Source organism: Magallana gigas, chromosome 1, assembly GCF_963853765.1.
Source record: "Magallana gigas chromosome 1, xbMagGiga1.1, whole genome shotgun sequence".
Taxonomy (NCBI): domain Eukaryota; kingdom Metazoa; phylum Mollusca; class Bivalvia; order Ostreida; family Ostreidae; genus Magallana; species Magallana gigas.
This window is the reverse complement of record NC_088853.1, coordinates 30,037,959-30,054,021: the sequence shown is the minus strand read 5'-3', so window position 1 is coordinate 30,054,021 and position 16,063 is coordinate 30,037,959. Positions and strand designations below refer to the sequence as shown.

The following is a 16,063-nucleotide window of genomic DNA, read 5'->3' as shown; positions in this document are numbered from 1 at the left end:
AATGCCCTAGTCTCGTCTTGTATTCACGAAACAATATGCTTAAATCTTAATTAAAAATTCATTAGTAGATATTGATATCAAAAACGTGACCGACGAAAAACATCCACCATTATTGTCAAGACTCCAACATCTGTTTGCTCACCGTTTCGTCTCACTATTTTAAAGATCATTTAATCGAAAACAAAATCATTTTTGGGGTCACTTATGCTCTAGATGTCCGTCAGAGTCTCTTTTCTTTCTTCTGATATCTAGTAAATGAAAGGTGACTTCAGGTTTATAAGATTAAAGATAAAAAATATTTAAATGGTGCTTCATAACAATAGCTTTGTTTGATAGGGCGTACCGAGGCTTAGATGTTTGGTAAACACAATGAGTAATACATTTTGGAGCTTTATTCATTTTTGACGAATAAATAAATAAATGTAGAATGTCTACAGTCTCTCCAAAACAGAATTAAATAAGCTCTTGACATCTTTTTTTAAAATGATGTCAAATTGAATATTGGTATCGGGATTACTTTTCCCATGATTTTATATAGAGTGTCAAGAAATTGTTAACTTTTCGTTGTAATTACTTTTAGGCCGCAAAGTACGGGAAAAAGATTCTTCAAATCAATTATGACGTCATAATGGTTCTAGCACCAAAATATACTCTGGAATCATTTACTAGATCTTGACCTTAACGAGGCCCGATCTAGTTAAAAATTACGAAAAAGGAATGATAAAAAATTTTAATTCTTGGAAATATACTTGTATGTTTTATGCTTAGAAAAATTAAAACGAAATTTTGTTACCTTGCCTTAATTGTAGTGAAATGGGGGCACTGTCAAGATATGGACCATTTTTCGTGTTTTTATCCACAATTACATACTAAAACTCTTCAATAAACAAAGAAATTTACAAATAAAAAAAAATACATGATGAAATTCTTTGTTTTTAACATATATCATGCAATTTTCATTCTTCTTATAAAAATGAAAAGAAAATTGGAGGTAGCCTTTATTGCAGTGAAAAGGGGGCATGTAAAAACACAAAATATGGATTTATTCTGTCCAACTACGTGTTTCATAGGTCGCAATGGGTTTACATAACACCAACAAACGATTGCAATACTGTATATTAAGTTTCTAAAAGATAAATATTATTTACAATTTGAAATAATTTTCTCGCCATGCTTTATTTTTCTCTTAACTCGCGACGCTGTTTTTCGTGGAAAAAGGGGGTAGAAGGAGGAGGGGGGGGGGGGGGGGGGTGGGGGGTGGTAAAGGCGACAAAATTGCAATTTTTACTGATATCATGTACTATATCGAAAAAGAAAATGTTTTTGGGATTCAATTTCAATGATTTATAGACTTATTTTATTTTTTTAAACTGAAAATAATCCATGCATATTCAAGTCGGCATTAAAAAGAGTGTGTATATAAACACTTCAACATGTTCAAAGAGAAAGACTAAAATCGTTTACTTCGAGTTGCCGTGTTTGTTTGTTTAAACTCACAAATTGAAATAAAACAGGATAAAATTAATGAATCTGTACCAAAAAATTGATCCCTCAAAATTAATGAGGTTCCAAAGTTGTTTTTTATTTAAATATTTAAAAGAATAATAATAGAAATGCCAGCTTTCAATGCATAATCTATAGAATACCAGGTAAGCAAGATCAACGAAACATTTAGCGCAATTTGACGCCATTTTAATTGTGACGTTATTGTGTTCAATTGTGACGGCAGTCAAGGGTATTGTGACGTGCCTGAGTCGACGCTGCGTTAAAACGTATGCGCAGATCAAGTAAAATGGGCCTCGTTAAGATTACCTATTCCTAGTATGTTAGCTATTACAGTTTCTTTACGTTTACCTACGTGATTGCACAGTCCTGCAACTTAATCCGTATAGAGCGCTGGATATGTTGTTAAGTTTGATAAACTTGGACTAGTGATCAAAGCAGGTAATGTTAATTGAGAGAAAATCATACATTTTAAAAGTAAATAAAATTGAATATAAATAACAGTTTTAACAATATTAAATAAATTACGTTTAGTATATCGTTTATAGCTTGTTAATTCTGTATTCCATTCCGTTCCACTTTCCGTTCCGTTTTCCGTTCTGCGTTTAACAAACACCCGGGGATAAATATGCTTTTTGTAAAGACAGAAACCAATACCGGCCCTATAGGTCAATTCTATCATATATTATACAAGTGATCCTTTGGATGCGTGTTGCTTTTTGTCTACACAAAACAATGTTTGAATCATGTTGGTTCTAAATTTCATTGTTAAGCTTGCATTGTCTTCAATCAGCGCATATTGATTATTTTAAATTACGTAAGATAGCCTGTGCACAACCATCCCTTGTTTGGTAACAAGCTTGCATGTAAAAACAAACCCTATCAAATGGATTAGTCGTGTCTGAACTTTGATATATTACGCAATTTGAACAATGGTTTAAACGTATATTTAGATACTAAATACATTATATCTTCACAGATGGGCTTTAGCCTTGAACCAAACTAAGTTTGAGTACATGTGGCTTATTTTGAAAGACTAATAGGTTTAAATTATGTCTGTTTTAATTTTTAAATCTTTTTAACGTTAGTTATATAACATGATAAATACATAATATTTTCACAGATGTGCTTTAGCCTTAAAAACAATATAAAGTGAAATACATGTAGTTTATTATGAAATACAAAAAAGGTTAAAATCATGTCCGTTCTACATTTACATGCCTTCAACGTTAGTTATATAACATTGGTTTCTGTTACACTAACTTACACAGCCCTGAGCATCTGCAGTTGTTGGTGGTATCGCTGGCAAAAGAAAACGGTAAATTTTTCTTTTTAATTTACCATCATTGTCATAACATGCTTTGTTAACGATTAAATTGCTTTTAATTTATTTGTACAATAATGCTGAAATCAGGGATTTTAATGAATATCTCTTATCAAATATATGTAACTGTTTGGATTAAGAAAAAGAAAAAATCTATCGCCTTTTTTTAATATAGTAATTAAGGTCTTCAGTTCCCAACGGAAGACCTTATTGTTATTGCTTTGTTTCTTTTTCACTATTATTATTATTGGGTTTTTTTGTCAAATTTTCTCAAATATGCTTCAGCCGATTTTCATGAAACTTTTAGATCTTATTCATGACAAAATTTGTAAGAAAATTACGCGAATTTTTTTTTGGTCGTCACTTCCGGTACCAAGATTTTAAAAATTTACGTTTTTGTTTGTTCACAGTTTTTCTTGAAAAATATTTAAGATAGGACTTTCAAATTTTCAGTAATGATAGAAAGTTGTTAGCCCTAGTGCCCTTTGCATATCCGAACATCCGCTGTTACTTTCGGTCGTCACCGGAAGGAAACGAAAAACCTTAATTTTTTTTTTTTTTTTTTTTGAAACTTTTTAATGTTACTATTCGATAGAGACGCTTAAAAACTCCAGAACGTGCCGAAAGTTTTTCTTTTTCTTTTTTAATTTTGCTTTGTTTAATGATTTATCTTTAAAATGATGTATTTTAATGTTTTCCGTTTTATTTTTATTATAAATAGAAATAATAGCGGTTTTTTTAGCAAATAGATAGCTCTTTTCTGTCAGCAGTTCGCTAAATTCAAACGCTCGTCGCATCGCCGGCATCAAAGACATACCCCCAACATACTCCTGCAGTACGACTGCATTAGAATTCGCTGGGTCGCTTTGCCGGCATCAAAGAAATGCCGCCATCTCAATGACACACACACACACACTATTTAGCAATGCACCCACGTTTTAATATTCTACATGACTTTAAAAAGGGGACTGATAAGTATTCATGCACATATATAGATACATGCATGCATGTATATACATGTGTTTATTGACATACGTTGCTGATTTACTGATTCCCTGAACTCTATATAAAACTAGAAAATTTCTCTCTTGTGATTATCAGTTGAAATGTTGTGTCTGAATAAAGTACGAATATTGGAGCCCACTTAGCTATGAACTTAGTTGTTTTAGCAAGTAGCCTGCATAAGTATAATTGAAACAATTATTAATCAAAAATATTTGTTTCTATGTCTACCTTTGTATAAACAGTCTTACGTTTAAAAAATGTTATAACAAAATTGAATCTAAGTTTTAAAACATCTGAATTTGGTTCTCTATTATCTTAACTTATTAGGGACACACAAGTTTCGAGGTCATTAATAAATAGACTGTCCTTGCCATGTGTTCATTCAACGAAGATTGATTTTTGTGCAAGATGAACCTTTCACCATCTTTCTCTGGTTTCAAATAAAACAAACATTAAAAAAAACTTTAAAAATGTCTAAATGATGTCTAAGATGGGTTTCTTTCACACAATACAAAATAAATATTAAACACAAATTTAGATATTGGTAGGATACTAACTACACAAATGGTCTATGGCCAAGAAAATGAACTAAATTAGGCTGCATCTTGCTAATTTCAGACAGCGAAAATGCTTGAATTTAGCGTAGATTGATTGTTATAACATCACGTTAGTTACCGTGCATATTATTACTTATTAGGTTCGTTACTGACTGTTTACAGAAATTTGTGGGGTCGGTAAAGTCCATAGAAGGCGAGGCGGAGCCGAGCCTTCTATGGACTTTACCGACACCACGAATTTCTGTAAACAGTCAGTAACGAACCTAATAAGTGTTTTGTTTTGTCAAGGACCTACAGTCTGATATGTAAACAAACAAAAGATAATATATAACGATTTCATTCATAGCTTAATTCTCTAATTTTTTACCTTCCTCGTCAGTCGTTTGTGCAAACCTCGATGCTATTGTAGGATCATAATATTACGTCACGGGCAAAGGGGGGTCACTCTAAATATTTTGGGGCTTAAAAATTAAAGGTATGGTTGAACGTTTGTGTAAAAAATCAGCTCAAATGACGTTACGTCTGCCATGTTGCCGTTTAAATCTTGACGCTTGCCCTGTAAAGAAATTTATGAGGCAACCACGTGACGCGATTCATCCAATGACGTCGAAACATTCTAGTCCAAGGCAAAACAAATATCTTTGGTTTATTAATAAGCGCGCATAAATATGCTGACCTCCTCAAATGGATAAATCATGTTTGAGCTTGCTAATATTACAATAATTAAAGACTGTGTAAAACGCACATTTAGATACTGGACACATTATACATAGGCAGATGGTCTTCACCTTTAATTAGAAAGGAATTACATTTGAATACAAATTTCTTATTTTAAACACAACAAGCTTTAATTTTGTGTGGACTAAATTTAATTGCTTGCAACTTATATATCGTCCATTGGATTCTGTTTGAACATCAACTTCAACAGTCCTTAGAATCTGCAGTCGTTTATTGTATAACTGGCTAAAGAGAACATTAAGCGTTTCTTTTTAATTATCCACTGGTGTCTTAAATTCCTTTGATAAAAATAAGATTTGTGTTTATTTATTTCTTATTCATATCTATGATGGAATTGTCGATTTCGATAAAAAAAATTCAATGAGATAATTCTAATACAATATGAAATAAAAGAACAATATTAATAATTTAGTATTATCAATCTTACTCTGATGGCAACCTGAAAACCTAAATTGCCATAAACTGCTTCGTGTTAATTTTACCGTGGTCAGTGTTTTGTGCGGTGGTTTCCTGGCCGTGTATTATGTCACTTGTACAGGAAACATTGCCAGTGTACAAGTAGATTAAGAACTTCAAATACATACAACATACGAATATAATTAAATTACATAAGTAAATGTGTATTTTCTTGGAAGGGGAGGGGTAATTCTTCGTGTGCAAACTCGGTGGCAGTCTCTTAAAATTGATCGCACTGATATAAATCGGCATTTTCAAAGCATTTCATTAATTTAATTAAACCAGTCTAAAGTTTACATAAATAAAACAGGAAAAAAATTAATACGTCTTCTTAATATTATACGATTGAAAAAGAAAAAAAGAGATTAACATCTTAGTTCGTAACTAGTTATAATATTTTTAAGAGGATACGAATTATTTGTAATGAATTTTACAAATACATCGTCAAGAAACTAAATAAAATATCACTCTTTATAGTAATTTTAAATAGTTTAGTTAGTAAGATGATATAAAGTTACGTGTTTGAGTCAATTAATTTTTCAGGCGATGGAGATAACTTTTGTTTTAGCCGGGTGTTGGCTTGCTGAACGACCCTTCCGCAAGAGTACGCTTTTTTACATTAGACTCTTATCTTAAACTGCATTGCAATTTTGACCGCGGGGGCACGCGGAAAATACGGAATCTTTGGTGCCTGTACTGTAGAAGTCTGTATATTGAAGAAAAATGCAAACCTCATTCAAATGAGGTGCAGAATGATCAAAATACGATATATTTTTCTGTCCGCTTTGAAAAATTAATAGGTAGAATTTATTTTGTTTTTAAAGGAAATATATTTACATTGGCTTTTACATAGTATCAAAACGATATTCCGAGTTTTTAAGAAGAAAAAAATCCAAAAAATTGTTTTACAGGCGGTTTGTGCTACCTTATTTTTTAACAATTAAAAGACATATAAATACAGTTAAACTCTATCATAGCAACATCGTATGGACCATTGGATATTTTTTGTCGTGGTATCCATGATTTGTATCATCCCTGTACAAGTGCACTAAGAGCAACAGTTCATGAAAGTCTATTTAAGTTTAACTTTCAAAAGGTGTTACTTGTGATTTGTTACGTTTTCAAAAGAAATCCTATTATTTTTTATTGTTTTTTTATAATCGTAGACTCCTGTATTTAAGCACATGCAGACGCTACTTGTCTTTTAAATCAATGTCAACTTATTTTACCAAAATTTTTGTTGCTCTTATATAATTTACTCGCTTGGCATCTGTCTTACAATCAAATAGGCTTAATGTTGTAATTGAATTGCGTTTAAAATATAAAGCATATATAATGCATTCCTGACATCATTATGATATTTCTTTGACATCGTCTAGGACAAACATGCCTGTTGATAATAAACTCTTTTATATGTCAATCGTATTGCATTATTTGTAAAATAATGATATATTTTAGATGAAGTTCATCTTCCTGCTACTTGTCTCAGTTTTCCTAATCAACGTAAATGTTACAGGTGTACAGATGATTCCTGTAAGTATTATTGCAGCAAATATCAAAGTGTTCATATACAGATGGTGAAAAACGGCATGCTTTGGTATTTTACCACCCTGTTGGATATAATATAATTAAGAGCTCTATATTATCAACATATTCATCTTAACAAATGTTTATTAAAAGGTATAACAGGAACGGTATTCAGTTGTGGATTACATAAACAATTGTGATCTACGATTGGAGTTCCATATGTTGATATTTGTTTTTGTAACGTCACCATTTTACTAATTGTAGGTAGTTTATACCTACTTCCTCGTTTGAATTTTACAGAATATGAGTGGCAATAAACCGAGGAGATACTACTATCCAGGAGTAGAAAACTGGGGAGGAGCAGGAGGATGGGGAAAGGCAGGAAAATCAAGAAGAGCAGGAGGATGGGAAGGAGCAGGAATTTGGAGAGAAAGAACACGAAGAGAATTGGGGAGGTTAAGTATATAAATATAACTAGACTAAATGAAAATGTATTATTTGTTTGCATAGACGCGGATGTTTGCAATCATTAATTATTTACAAGGGCATTAAAGAAATAATTTGTTTTTTGTAATCTCCCAAGATGATATTGCTATTAGCTTATACATTCATTTCAAACATATCGTCTACAACATAAACCATAATATAGTATTGAAATCGCATATATGTACCTAGCATTGGAATATCATACCATAGCATTGGAATATCATACCATATACAGCAGTGGAATATCATACCATAGCATACAACCTCATAGATTCTCATTATTGTGTCTTACTATAACATACCATAGCATAGCATTCAAAACTATTTTAACTTAATGATTTTTTCAAACATAAATGTTCATATTCCGGATCAGAAGTAATCTTTGGCTTCTTATCATTTTACTTTAAAAAGTTTGAAAATCTGTGTTTGGAGGCGTTTTTGTTAAAATATCATAGCATGGCACACCATACCATTCAATTCAGTCCTAAATATCATTTTTTTTTTTGCATACAAATCTCATAGCATTACAAAGAAATCTAATAGCATATCATTAAAATCGCATACCATATCATAGCATTAATTTCTAAAAGATATTATGTTATGACTGTAAATGTACGTAATGAACATAAAATGAACATAAATATTCACCTGTGACGTGCGACGTATGTTGAGGTAATGGTGTAAAGAGAATGGAATAGATATTTTCATAATGGGGTTATTACAAATGCTGCCTGACTAATTATCGTTATGGCGTAAAGTGCAGAACAAAATTATCATCCATTGATGATATATACTTTGGATCAAAAATCTCTGTCAATACAAAAAGTAAATAATAAATGGTACATTTTAATGCAATTCTAGTTAAAATTTTAAGAACTTTTTCAGAAAGGATTCAAAGCGGTAAAATTTACGGCCACGGGAAATACTGTATCTACACGACTTCATGGAGCACAGAAAGCTTTGACTGGATGAATCATTGGTGCCTTATGAATAAAATTAAGATAATTAATTAAAAAGGTCTTTGTATTCAAAAACTAGTTTACATTATCCATATATCTATGTGGAAATTGTACTATAATATATTTAGTTCTATGTTGATAAATTAATTAAACACATGTGTTAATGAAATGCAATTCATGAATCCTAACCGTCTTGTACTTTGCCGATGGTATGTTTAACCTAAAACTTCTGCGTTGAATGCATTAAATGTTTCTAATTGAAAACAATAGGCTAATAGGCCTAAATGGAAATACGAGTATCATAGCACATGCACAAACTTGCCGAGGAGTATCGTATATGCATTTAATTAAAGATAAGCCTGGAGTAGAAAATTATATTATAATGACGACCACCTGTCTGCCAAAAAGCTTTCAAATAGGATTATAAAACCAATGATTTAAGCGAAAATCATAAAATTTCATAGTAGAGTACATGACCTGGTATTAAAAAGGAGCAAGACTTTAATAGAAAATATTTTCCACACATTTGTTAAATTCAAGATAAATTTAATGTGCATATATCTACATAGATAACCTAAAACAAGGTGGCCAATTTACCTGTTTAAATTAAAACAATCTTACATCCTCCATAGCAAACAGAACTCTCCCTGTGGACATTTCAGATCCTAATCTTACTTTTTAAGATTAGAATTAACCCCCCCCCCCATGAAATCACTTGTTCGTGTTCCTCAATAAACTTGAATGATCCAGATCTTTCAATTGCCATTTCAGAATCTTTAAAGGGTACCTGCAGCCCAGCTAATGTAAAACTTATATCATAGAATTTATTTACCAGAATTATATACAAAAAATACCGCATTGAAATCGATGCAAAGGTTACGGAGTAACGCCGCGTCAAAGTCGCTAATTTTACCTGCCTTGAGAAATGTGTGATAATGATGATTAAGAAAAGTGACGTCACAAGGTCAACCAGAGGGAAGTATCCCTACAAAACTGAAGAAAAAAAATTCGATTTTACAGCGAAAAGAGTGATATAGGTCTGACGTTTTGATATATCTAGTTATGTTTAGTATTGTAGATTTAGAAATTTGTATCCGTATACATTTTGTCAGTCAGATTTCTTCATAAAAGATTGTAAAATTTGTTTTTCTCGTCGCCTTTTTATCGATTTTTATAATATCTTAAAACACGTGCATTGGCAGTTTAATTAATTATTTATTCATTTTTCGATTTCATAATATCAATTCACACATAAATGATTCAAAACAATTACACAGGTAAATTAACAAAGTTACTGTTCTAGACACATGTGTATCTTGGGTACGTATACACATGGTACACTAGCATGGTGAACAAATAGGATGAGGGGTTCACACATTTTTGATTTGTAAATCGATTTATTTGAAATTAGCTACTCAATTCTATCAGAAAAAAACAGAAAATAGATTAGACTGTGTAAAACCAGTCATTCATGATCATAAGCGGATATATGTGTATAGTCCGCAAATCAGAATTTTAAATCATGCATGAGACTCAATATATCAAAAAGTAACTAATGTTTAAATTAAATACCTTATTTGTTATTTATTTAATTATTTTAAAATGACAAAATTTACAATTCAGCAATTTACATTTTTTTTTTAATTAATCAAGAAATTATTCTGGAAGTACTTAGATTGACCACTAATTGAGTCTCAATTCCTTATCTATATGGTACAACAGTTTAACGAGCGCTATGCTCAGCACTAATGCTCAATATAGCTTAAATTGTTATAATGACACTGAATCATTTTGAAAATTTTGACAAAGGATGTTGAAAAGTGTAAAATGAAATTCCATTATCGTTTTTTAAGAAAACGAGACCTTGGACTTTCCTGATCCGTTGATGATTCTAGGCTTGTTTTTATGTGCATGGTATTTTGATCATAAATGGACAATATCAATATTAAGGTCGGTCCCGGGTTTAAAATTTTGCGCCCTCTGCGCAGGGTATTTCGCATCACTGTCGTACAACGCAAATGCAAGGTAAACTGTTTAAATATGCAGGTTATCATGTAACTTTTTTTTTAACAAATTCTTCAATATCGACGCTATCCACGTCGGAGTCAACGCCTTCAATGACGTCAGTTGAGAATTTGACAATTGAGAAAAATAAATGTCGTGCATTTTTTTGCTATCAAAAAATGGATAATATATTTAAAAAATAAAAAGATATGCGCGATCCTTTCATTGTCTCTGTAAGTAGAAAATAGATATTTCTGTATTCATTACAAATAAAACTAAATTTGTTTCGTAAACATCATTTTTATATAAAATGTCAGGGACGATTCAGACATAAAACCAAAACTTGAGCGCGGTAAACAGATATACTATCCGGTCATTTACTGTATATTTTGCACACTGTTTACTCAGAAGTTGACCTTTCACTCTGAAAAAAATAAAGGAAATTGTATGTTTGAAACGTTGTCCCCCGAGACCCATTAATTAGTAATCGGACGAATTAGTTGTAATTCCATGTCTCATACGATGAATAGACCCCGCGTTACCTTTTACAAAATAATGTAAGTTATCAATATTATTAATTATTATAAGCCCGCTCCGAAGGAGGGGGGGGGGGTATACTGTTTTACCCTTGTGTGTGTGTCCGTCTGTCCTTCTGTATGTCTGTCCGTAATAAAAAGTTCTGTCCCATTTATTTCAGCAACTATTTATTGCAGATGCTTGAAATTTTTACACCGTGTTTGTGAAGGCATGCCATATCGTGGGATATATTTTTGTAACAATCGGGCGTCAACTTCCTGTTAAATAATGACTTTGTTTATTTTTAGCCAACATTTTCAAACAAATTTTCGTCAAAGATTTCTCACCAGCTATTTATCGCAGGTGCTTGAAATTTGAACAAACTATTTGTTTAGGCATGCCATATTGTGGGATATATTTCTGTACCATTCGGATGCCAGCTTTCTATTCAATGTCGACTTTGCTTATTTTGCATATTCATATCAGAGCGGGGGTATCACTTGTGAGCATTGACTCACAGATATCTTGTTATGTACTGGGAAAATGACCTGAAAGTACAATAATATGAACAAAGAAATACTATACATGTTTTTTTTAACAATAGTGCTTTGATTGATTGTCATTTTGCCACATAGACTGAATTAATAGCAAACTACGTAGAAGCTTTTAATAGGCGCTAACTCCAGAAAAGATTTAACGTAATGTGTTTATGTGTCCGTTACAATAAATGATTTAAATTTTAACTGAAAAATTTATGTTCAATTTTTATTATAATTCTATGTAAAAAAAAAAAAAAAAAAGCTAGGAAAATGAACACTCCCCCTCCCCCACTTTCAAAAATCATGCTACGTGTCCGATGTCAGCTTAACATCGTATTATAAACTGTTAATGGGTATATACACAGAATTCAAATTATCATAGTTTTAACAAATTGACTGGGTGGTATCACAAAATTAACATTTTGACATTTTTATTATAAATCTTGTATGTACACTTACCTAGTATTACGATGGACAACATAATCAGAAACCATGTATTAGAATGTTCTTATTGAAACATGTATTTTTTAAAGTAATGAGGAAAATAAATGCCCGATTTTACCATCATTGTGGACATTTGTAAGAATAACATCATCACAGTAACAATGTGTGATCCTATACGGGAATGTAGTAAAATAAAACATTCCTTATTTTTTAAAGGATAACATGTTAATATGGCAATAGAATAAGAAAAAAAATATGCATACAACGAGCTTTAAAATCGCCTTTTTGTTAGTTGCTAATATGTCCCTGGTTGTAAATAAACGCACATAAAGTACATGTGTCGTATTATAGAAAGTAAATTGAAAAGAAAAAGTAAAGGTATTAAATTAATAAAAAGCTTCTATTATTCATACTGCTGGGACAACGACTGTGAAACTTTGTTTAAACACATTAAACATTATGAGAGCTAGAACCGAACAGGTTACTGTGTATGGCCTAAAATCAAGAATTGTAACGGAAATAGATATGCTATTTGTAAAGACAGAATTCAATATATGTACCAGCCCTACAGGTCAACTCAATTGTAATAGACAATTGATCCTTGATCCTTTGAAGTTAAGTTTAAAAAAAAGACAAGTGAAAAGCTGTCAATGTGACAGCAAACCGGGTTTTCTTTTATGTGAACTGTATCCATAATCCATGTCAACCCATATCCAGTGAAATGGAGTACCCTCTATGCAACATTTTGCCAAAAAAATTGACTAAGTTCAAAAGCTAGTATTTTTTTTTTTTATAAATAATCAGAAATCAAAATCCTAGATATATGCATACCTCTGATATATGTACAATTGATCTGCAAAAGAACAACTTCCTATCTTGAAAACTGTATGAGGAGTTATCCGTACAATGAGGGTACACTATATGCAATATTTTGCCAAAAAATGACTAAGTTCAAAAGCTGGAATTTTTTGGATAAATTATCGGAAATCAAATTCTAGCAATATGCACATCTCTAATATAAGTACAATTGATCTGCAAAAGAACATCGTCCTATCTTGAAAACTGTAGGAGGAGTTATCCGTACATTGAGGGTACCCTATATGCAATATCGTGAGAACTGTAGGAGGAGTTATCCGTACAATGAGGGTACCCTATATACAATATTTTGCAAAATTCTAGCAATATGCACATCTCTAATATAAGTACAATTGATCTGCAAAATAACAACTTCCTATCTTGAGAACTGTAGGAGGAGTTATCCGTACAATGAGGGTACCCTTTTGGCAGCCGCCCACCCGCCCGCCATTTTCTCCATTTTAATAACCGGATTTTCCCGTTGGAAAACCCGGTTAAAAATAATTCATCTCTTATGTCTTAACTAATCAATGACATGCAAATTTCAAGTCACTTAATAAGTATAGTGTCCTTACATGTCTTCATTTAGCGTTGATTGATAATTGTGTAAGATTAACTTTTTTACAAAATAAATAATGTATTAGAAAAGGTTTCCCAAATGTGAAAATCATGTCTGAGCCGGTTTGTTAGAAAAGTAAGTGCCACCTATCGTCGTAATCGAGTTGTGTCCCTTGAAATACTCGTATGTTAATCACCAAACATATAAAAACATACAACAAAAAATGTGTACAAAAACACAACTAAAAACTTCAATTACTAGTTTTCTTGCAATTGCCTCCTTTCAGGGCCAATCAGATGCCGTTGACCGAGTTTTTATAGTTTCGACTATAAATTTGCCATGAATTTATGAAGAGAGAGTTGATCGTAAACCATTCGCTAGCAATAATGCTGTAGCGGAGCTGAGTTGATCGTAAACAAAACGTCAACATTTCTCTTCTCATATTTACGAAACCTATGATCAAAAAAATAAAAATGCACTCCATCAAGTTCTTTCTTTTAAAATCAATCTTCTTGCTACTTGTCTACATTGTCCTTTTTAACGTTTCCAGGAAGACGCAGTGATGTTCGGTATGTATTACAGCATATACCAAGCGTACATGAGAGGCACATATAAACATGTTAGAAAATTGACACTCCTTGCTAAATTCTACTATATCATTTATCTTAATGTGATAACGAGTTATTTGTTATGCTATCAACTTTTACCTAAAGAACTTAAAATGTAAAATTGAAAAGTAAGGATACTTGAATTGATAGAATTACATCAATTGTGATTATCAGTTGAAATATTGTGTCTGAATAAAGTACGAATATTGGAGCCCACTTAGCTATGAACTAAGTTGTTTAAGCAGTTTGCCAGCAAAAGTATAACTAAAATAATTGTTGATCAAAAATATATCACTCCATGTCCAACATTGTTTAAACAATCCTACGTTTAGAATTTCTAATAACAAAATTGAATCTAAGTTAAAGAAAAAAAACCAATTTGGTTCTCTAACATCTTAACTAATTAATGACACGCAAGTTTCGAGGTCATTAATAAGTAGAGTGTCCTTGCCATGTGTTCATTCAACGTAGATTGATTTTGGTGCAAGATAAACCTTTTACAACCTTCTTTGGTATAAAAAAATATATTAAAAAAAAAAACTTTTAAAATGTAGAAATTATGTCTGAGCTATTTTCTTCTTTCACAATACAAAAAAAAAATTAAGACAAATTAGAATTTGATTGGATACTAAATACACAGATGGTCTATAGCCACGAAAACGAACTAGATTTGGCTGCATGTTGCTAATTTCAGGATAGAAAAAAATGTCTGAATTTTATCGGACCTGAAATATTCCGTGTGCTTGCGTTGTCTTTATTCAGGGCATATTGATTGTTGTAACATCACGTTGGATATCTTTGCTTAGCCGTCTTTGTGTTATTAATAAGCGCGCACAAATATACGGACTTCCTCAGATGAATAAATATTGGCTGAGGTTGCTCATATTACATAATTTGAAGAATGTTTAAAACACACATATTGAACACATAAATAATGAACAGATAATACATGGGCAGATGGTCTTCACCAACAAAAAGAAAGTACATTTTAGAAAAATAAAGAGAAAGTAATAATATTTGAACACAAGTTTCTAATTTTAAAATACAAAAAGCTCTAAATTATGTTTGATCTAAATTTAAATGCATTCAGCATTAGTTATATAGCATGCATCTGATTCTGTAAGAACATCAGCTTCAACAGTCCTTAGCATCTGCAGTTGGCAAAAGAGTACGGTAAGCATTTATTTTTCAATTTCTTTAGTGTTTTTAGATGCTTTGATAATGATAAGATTGTTATATTTTCCCGCTTATTATTTAGAAGTTATATCAAATATATGATTAGGCAAAGTCCCCATGTTAAATTTGAACGTAGTTTTCTTCTTAGCGATGACGCGTCTAGCTAGTTTGTAAAATTTATCAGATTTGCAGAGAAAACACAAAAAACTACAAAGTCAACCGTTCGTTTGTCTTGTACCTCTTTGGTGGTTCCACACTGATCAAGAACAAAGCTGATGACATGTTGAATCTGCGAAAGTTGGTGGTTTCTACCACATAACAATACAAATGTGCAGTACACAGGTTGTTGGTGTACTGTGTACTACTAGAGGACTTAACGTCTTTACTGACAATACTTTGAAAAAATTGACTATAGATAGTGCTTTCAAAATAACTTCATATAATATATTTTCTACCTGATATTGTTATCATACTTCAATGAAGTACTGTTTTTTCTTTTCTACACAGGTTGCACATCTTTTTCTTATTTCCTTACATACCCAATCAAGTAAAGCTGACCTAAATTTGTCATCTTTTTTAAGAGACTGTTTACACCTAGAAAGGGTTCCTGTCGTTTGCCTTACACACATAATTTTGAACCTCACTGTCAATAAAACGGGATCTGTAGTTTCCTGATAGCAATCTGAAAAAAAAATATTGATATTATACAAATGAAAATTGGCAAGCACTTAAATACCATCAAAAAAATCCACATTACTTTAAGTCTCTTACAGGAAGATATGGATCATGACATAAATATCTCATAAG

General features: G+C 31.7%; 1 non-coding gene across 1 annotated transcript; it reads left to right on the top strand.

The window, feature by feature from the left end:
• The first annotated feature begins 2,733 nt into the window (after positions 1-2,733).
• LOC109619504 (uncharacterized) lies at positions 2,734-8,712 on the top strand. Its single transcript, XR_010711879.1, has 4 exons — positions 2,734-2,821; positions 7,042-7,116; positions 7,411-7,565; positions 8,482-8,712. It is a non-coding gene; the product is annotated as an uncharacterized protein (transcript).
• The last annotated feature ends 7,351 nt before the right edge of the window (positions 8,713-16,063 follow it).